Raw genomic sequence first — 8,119 nt, 5'->3', positions numbered from 1 at the left:
ATGATCCCAAGATCAAGAATTGCATGGTCTTCCAACTGAGACAGCGAGGTGCTCCTGAATTCAGATTTCTTATATTCAGTGCTGGATTAAATTGAGATTTACATGAAGTCTAAAGAAGGGTTCTAGTCCTAATTCCACCAACTGATTTATTAGTACTCTTTGGCAAATCTGAGCACTAGTAGCATTATCTGAAAAAAATGCTGTCCTTTGTCTAGCTTATGAGAGTGCTGTAATAGAAAAGAGATCCTAGGTTTTTACAAAATAATATGCTCTTTAGTTCAAAATAACATCTTTTTAGAGCATATAAGATTATACTGAGGAATTTATAAGAAATCTAGTCAAAACCTTTTCTAAGCTGTATCTACAGACTATTTTTTTATTCTTATTTTTACTGATTAGGGTAACTTACAGAGTGCACAAATATGAAACATACAGCTCAAGTAATTTTTACATATTAATGTCGTATGCAATTACCAGACCAAAATATCGACCACCTCCAGTATGCTGGTGTTCTCCTCATGCCCCATCCCTGTCTACACCCTGTCCAAGGCACGATTCTGACATCCCAGACCCTTGGATTTGTTGTACCTCTTCTTGAGTTTCATATGAATAGAATCATAGAGAACGTGCTCTTTGGTATCTATTTTTCCATTAAACATTATGTCTGTGAAAAGTTTCTCTATTGTTACATACAGCAGGCAGCCATCAGCTCTTTTCTATTGATGATTAATATTCCATTGTGTGCCTATTTCAAATACTGTTTACCCATTCTAAAACTGATAGACATTTGGATTGTTCCCAGCTGTGGACTATTAGGAATAAAGCTGCTATGACTATCCTCACACATATGTTTTTCTGTGATTCTATTGCATGTATCTCTCTTAGTGATATTTCAAGTAGTATTTCTGTGATATAAGTATTCAAGAATAGAGGTTGGCTGAGTGCATTCTGATAGAATCATACAAGATAATACACTGCAGTCATTAAAAGTTTTCTTTTAGATGAGTTTTAATGGACATATTAAACATGGTTTCAATTATGTCTCCAAACTATATAAAAGCATCTAAATAGGTATGTAGGCTATGTGTGTTTGCATGTACATATATATGTATGTGTTTGGTGTGTATAAACAGGAAAGAACTGTATCAGAAGGCAAACAGTGATTTTTAGGTGATAGAAGTGTATATAATTGATTTAGTGTATAGAAGTGTATATAATTGATTTTCCTTTTTTATAATTTTCCACATTTTCAATTAGCAATAATCGCGCCTCGGATAAACCTCATTGGCTACGATACTGCCACTGCGCAAAGCTATATAATTTTCCACATTTTCAACAGCGAAAATATATGACTCTTCAAATTACAAAAGTGATTAATAAAAAATTGAAAGTAACAAATCTACTCATTAGTAAAATCTTAGAATATAAATCTTATATTACATTTTTTGCAATACTTTCAAAAAATTAATATATTTACTTAACCTAAATGATATATAAAATCTTACCCCTACCACTACTGCTAATGAGTTGGGATTGGTATGGTCAGGCCAAGCCAACATCCTCCTATGTGATTCTGCCTAGACTATCCCATGAATCCAGCTTCTCATTAATATTATTATCTAATTGTACAATAACCAGGAAGAGCAACCATTCTAACACAAGAGAGAAAGAAGAGCAAGGAGAAGGCAATATCTTAGGGCTTCATTGATATACTAGAAGTACCAGATGAATCTTAATAAATAAATCATTATAAAGTACCTAGAAAATTAATATTATAATTTATCATGTTGTAATTGTGCATTATGTTGCAGAAATGAACTCTTTTATAATGACATATAGGTTTACTATGTTTCAAAATATGACCTAATATTTATTTACTATTCGACTTACAGTAAATATTTTTTATTTTAAATATTACCTTCTAAGAATGTAAATGTCTTATTCAGAAAGATCTTCATGACCTCAATTAAACCTACATTCTCATGTAATTTGGCACAAGAAATCATCTGAAAAATCTCAAGCAAAAAAGGAATCCAAGAAACAGAAAATCCTTCAGCTCCAAATATTTCCTTTTAAAATCTCTCTAGTCCAAGGGTTAGCAAATTACAGCCAGGCTGGTCTACTTTCTCTTTTTTTGTATGTTCCCTGAACTAAGAATGGTTTTTACATTTTTAAACAGGTATACTTTAAATAATTTTAAAAGTACATACATTGGGGTGCCTGGGTGGCTCAGTGGGTTAAGCTGCTGCCTTCGGCTCAGGTCATGATCTCAGGTCCCTGGGATCGAGTCCAGCATCGGGCTCTCTGCTCAGCAGGGAGCCTGCTTCCTTCTCTCTCTTTCTCTCTCTGCCTGCCTCTCCATCTACTTGTGATCTCTCTCTGTCAAATAAATAAATAAAATCTTTTTTTAAAAAAAAGTATATATGTAATGTCCTTAATTTTTCTTCTTGTCCCACAAAGCTGAAAAATATTTACTCTCTAACCCTTTATAGAAAAATGTATTGATACCTGCTCTTTCTAGCCCATCTGTGACACCATAAGTTTTTGTTTACATACTACTGAAAACAAGTGGTATTTTGGCAAAGATAATTCTATGTGAAAACAGCACTAAATCCTCAACATACCCATTTTGTTTTCCTTTTAAACTAGGAGTTCTCTATTTCCCAGCTGTTTTGCAGTTGGGTAGGGCCCGGAATGAGCTCTGGCCAATGGCTTTCTGAGCAAAGTTCCATATAAATTTTTTCTTTTCTCTTTTCACTGGATAAAGGTTCTAGAAAATGCATAGCCACTGAACAGAAGGTGTCTGACCCCCTTACTCAAAGGAAGTTTGCTCTTTAATACCAAAGTGTTGTGGTTTAAGTAAGCAATCACTTTTTTTGTGTTAAGTCACTGAACTTCAGGGAAGGGAATGTTTGTTATAGGAGCTGGTGTTACTTGCCCTGACTAATACATCTATAGGAAATTTTTCAATATTGTTGTGCCAGATATCACCATCGCATATTGTTTACAAACACGCACATGCACACACACACACATGAAAGAGTGAGAACAGTTTATCCTTCAGGCTTTGTGAGTAATCAAAACATCCCTTTAAAGTATTATTTGATTGTCACATCCCCAACAAATAAAATCTTTATTCCCAAACACTACTTTCTGTTCATCACTCGTGGATAAGACAACTACAGTTTCAGAACTAAGTTAGACACCAGGTAAATAAAGGAAAATCCCGACCTTTGTAAAATAACAGTCATCCCAAATTTGAGCTCCAGAAATATATAAACAAGCTCTTTCATGCTTATTCTTCCAAGGGGCTATTTCTCATCTAACTTTCATCATCCTGTTTAGAGTTTACCAAATGAGAATCTTCAGATTTCAGCTTAGACACATCTGGCTCACAAATGAGGCACCACACCCCCAAATATTGTGAAATCCTTGCCATAAGCCTTGGTGATGAGATCTTGTGTTTATTAGTAAAGATGTGAGAAGCAGTCGGTCTTAAAGCTGTTTTGCATGGAGACATCTCTGATGTGGCATCTTAAAGCTGTCAGTCTGCTCTTTCTCTGCTGAGGACCAGCTGTCTCATTCCTTTCTAAATGAAAATTTACCAGTTTTAACTTTCTTTCAGGTATAACTTCACCGGGGATTGTTGAAAAGATTATTTCCAAAACTCCTCAATTGTTTAAAAAAAAAAGAGAGAGAGTATATTTCTAGCCTGTTGGGTTTTTTCTTCATATGACTGAGCTCTTTTTAACCTCTCTTTGCATTTGAAAAAAAATGTGACACAAAAGTTAATGTATTTATTATTTTTAAATCACTGAAATCAGTTGTGAGTAATAAAAATGTATTTTGCTTTTGTCTTACACCAGGTCTGGCTTGCTACACCCCTCCCCCCAAAAGAGATTGAAGTGAAACGTTTACAAATGAATTGATAATGACTTCTGATAAGCCCAAACAAAAAAAGAACTGATTCATACAAGAAAGTCACCCTCTAATATGTTCGCAGCCCACTGCCCGGTGGTGACTGGACAAGGCTGACAAACAACTTAGAACAAATGCCATAGGTTCCTGGGAGATCAGATAAATTTGTATATTTTCTCTCTTTCCACATTAAAAAAAATAGAACCCACCAACATATCCTCAGTCAAGAATTAATCTCACTTAACCTCACAAAACTGTTTCAAGATCTTTGCACCTTGGAAGAGATTCCCAAACAACTAGGCAAATGCACTTCATGGGCTTCATGGTCTTTATGGGCCCTGTGGTGTAATGTGCTAAGAACACACCATGCAGGTAAGTTTTCCTGCCCAAAGTGCATAATCTAAAATTAATATTTGAAAACCAATCAGGCAAGTATAAACTGAAGGTCATTTGGTAAAGTCAATTGGCCTAGCCTTTTTAAATGTGTTAATGACCCGAAAGACCAAAAGAAAAGGGGACTGGGGACTGTTCAAGACAGATGTAAAGAGACATGACAATGGCAATGAAATGCAGTGAGCAATTCTCACCTGAATCCTGGATCAAAAAAAAAAAAAAAAAAAAAAAAAACGTATAAATGATATGGTAGGGACAGTAAGAAAATGTTGAATAAGGATTGCAAATTAGATAAGATGATTGTATCAGCGGTAAATGTCCTAAGCAAAATTATACTGTGATGATGTAGCAGAAAATCTCTTCATTTTTAGGAGATATATGCTGACATGTTTAGGGTGAAGGATTATGTCCGACAGCTTTTTCTATATTACAAAACTGCCACACAACAGCAACTATTTATTTAGCTCATTATTCTGTTTAGGCTGGGCTCAGATGCATGCTTCCTGTTATCTTCATTGGGTCCCCTTACGTGTGTGTACGATCAGTGACAGGTCAGTTACGTGGCTCTGCTTCTGGGGATATGCTGGGTGTTGGGTGGGGTGACTAGGACCCTTTCTCTTTTCCTCCAGCAGCCTAATCCTTTTTTTTTCACATGGCAGTGACAAAGCTCCAAGACAGACACCAAGAGAGAGGAAGCATATGAGTCTTCTTGAGGTCCAACCAGAGACCTAGCACAACACCTGTCACCACCCCTCCACCCCGTACTCCCCCCCCCGCCACCCCCAGTAGCTGCTAGTTACTCAACGCCAATCACAGGGCCAGCATGGTGGAGGGAAGATGTCTCCACATTGTGATGGGAGAAGCTACAAAGTCGTATTGTGAAGGGCCTGGGTACGGTGAAGGAAAAACTGATCATCTGTGCAATTTACCACACGGATGTCTGGTGTTCATTCAATTATACATGTAAACTTTTCTAGACGTTTGAAATTTTTCAAAATAAAAAGTTGAGGAGAGGGATAGAAGATAGCACAAGAAGCCAGATCCCAAAGAAAATATGTTGTAAAATTCAATTTGTATTAATGTTTCAAAGGCAATTCAAATGTATGGTGATAAAAGTCAGAACACTGGTAACATTTGGGTAATCAGCCTCTGGGGTGTTGGTAATCGACTGTTTCTTGATCTGGGTAGTAATAATTCCCCTGAGCTATACACTTAGGATATGTACTCTCTTCTATGTGTATGTCATACTTTCATTTTTTAAAGTTTCCTTTGAAAAACAGAACATTGGTCTTAGGGCCATGGACCCTAATTCTGCCACCAAGTCTCTTTGCAGTATTGACAATGTCTACTTAATTCTCTGGACCTCAGTTTCCTCATCTAGAAAAGGAAGCTGGATACTGAATTCTAAGCTCCCCTTCCAACATCCAGACTCTGAGATTCAGCTCTGAATCACTCACTTCCTGCTCAGATATTGTCAGAAGTTTAAATATATATATATATATATATATTTAAAAATATATTTAAATATATTTATATTATTTATTTATATTATTTATTTATATTATTTATTTTTTATTTATTTAATATATACTTATTTAATTTATATATATTTAAATATATAATATATGTGTTTAATATATATTATATGTAATATAATATATGTAATATATGTATGATATACGTAATATAATATATATTAAATTTATATATAATTTATAATAGATATTAATAAATTATATATAAATTTAATATATATTATAAGTATATAAGTATATACTTATAAGTATAATATAATGATTTAATATATATTAAATAAATATTTATTTAAAAATATTATTTTTTAAATAATAATAAATCATAATATTTATATAAATAATGTTTATAAACAAATATTTGTTTAATATATATTAAATTATTAAATATATTATATTATATATTATAAATAAATAATATATTGTATATAATATATGTTAAATATTATTTAACTTATATATAATATATATTATATAAATTTAATATACATTTATTTAAATAAACATTTATTTAATATATATTAAATTATTAAATATATTATTATATATGATATTATATAACATATAATGTATATATTAGATATAAATATTAAATACACACACACACACACACACACACACACCCCTCCTTATAATACTGAAGCCCTTTTCTCTTCCAGGTATAGCATGTCCCTGAGATTTTATTTTGCCTCCCAGAATTTGCACAGAAATAATTATAGCAAAGCAAAGGCAATAAATGGGTCTTTTAAAAACACAGATGAGAGCTACAAGGGCTCACTATTTTGCGGAAGATGTCATACTTTAGTAGCACACTAGGAATGCAATAAAGGACTGACCCTGCCACATAAGGAAGAACCATCATAAACCTTTTCAAAAAGCCAATCCAATCTCCCCACTGCTCTAGCTCATGCCTGGGAATGACAGCCCTCACTCGGGAATGCAGTTTCTGGGCTTCCTCAAAAGGTCATGCACTCAGTAGTCTCAGGTTCTTTGTACATTTAGGGGCTCTTGGGGTGAAGTAGAGAGCGCCACAAGAATACCCTCAGTCTTGACATGTTTTGCGTGCTTGTGTGTGTGTTGGAGCATCAGGAAGCAGAATGTTGCCAGAGGTCCAGGTGTCCCATAAGCCTAGCTGTTGCTTCAGGGAGTGGAGGCCCTGGGGGTCCCTCTGAGCCTCTGAGGGTGGTGATTTTCTCACTTTTGAGCACTGTGACCCCCTCATAGTTCAAAGGACTCTAATGGAACAACACTTTGCACTTTTCGTTTGTTTGTGTTTCCTTGAGAGCTTAGGGTTTACCTCAGAGCCTTTCAGCTAGTTACAAATTTCAGCAGTTTTCTAAAAGCTACATCCATTGAACAAATATTTATGGAGCATCTGTGATGTAAATTGGGAAGTGAGTGACACAGAGAAGCTCTCTGCTCTTATGGACATAATATGCTGTCCTTCATCTAGGAGAGAGAGAGACCTGGGACTATTCACCCTGCCCTGCTGTGGAAGTGATCGTTGAACTTCGCAACATCCCTAGAGCAGCCATTCTCAGCTCCAAATTACAGATGAGGGAAACTGAGACTCAGGGAAGTATAATAACTTGCCCAAGAGGTTACACGGCTAGAAGAATCCATCTGCCCCACCTTGCTGTGATTCCTTCATCAACAGCACCTGAGAGGAGGTGGTGCGATGTTCCAATCTCTCATAACAGGGATTGGCAAACCAAGTCATGTGGTCCAGCTGTCTGTTGTGTGCACCAAGTTTCACGAAAACACAGCCACACCCATTTGTTCATGGACTTTCTTTGGCTGCTCTCCTACTACAACAGGAGGTTTGAGTAGTTGCAACAGAAATCGTATAGCCTACAAAGTTTGTTATCTAGCCCTTGAAAGGAATGATTTTCCCCCACCCCTTTATTAGTGAAGATAGTAAAAACTCCTGTAACAAATCCCCATATTTTAGTGGTTTAACACATTTTTTCAATTTTATTTTTCAGTCACATAAAAGCCTAGCCAGGGTGTTCTGGGCATAGTCAGGGGTGGGGTAAGGGCTCTGCTCCAGGGATCCAGGCTGATCATTATTCTAAGATCATCCTGGGCAGACACATTCAGCCAGCAGGCCAGGAAAAAGAGACAGGATCTTGCATAGGAGACTTTTATGGGCTAAACATGGAAGAAGCTCACACATCACTTCCACATTCTATTGGCCAGAATTCAGTCATGTGACTGAATCTGAGTCCAGAGGATAGTGGGAAATGTAGTCTACTGGTATATTTGAAAAGAAACAA

At 35.5% G+C, this 8,119-nt stretch overlaps 1 pseudogene; it reads right to left on the bottom strand.

Moving 5' to 3' along the window:
• Positions 1-1,243: 1,243 nt before the first annotated feature.
• Positions 1,244-1,314, bottom strand: LOC132022845 (U4 spliceosomal RNA; annotated as a pseudogene).
• Between the last annotated feature and the right edge of the window lie 6,805 nt (positions 1,315-8,119).

This window comes from Mustela nigripes, chromosome 7 (assembly GCF_022355385.1).
Source record: "Mustela nigripes isolate SB6536 chromosome 7, MUSNIG.SB6536, whole genome shotgun sequence".
Taxonomy (NCBI): domain Eukaryota; kingdom Metazoa; phylum Chordata; class Mammalia; order Carnivora; family Mustelidae; genus Mustela; species Mustela nigripes.
This window is presented reverse-complemented; position numbering and strand designations above follow the sequence as displayed.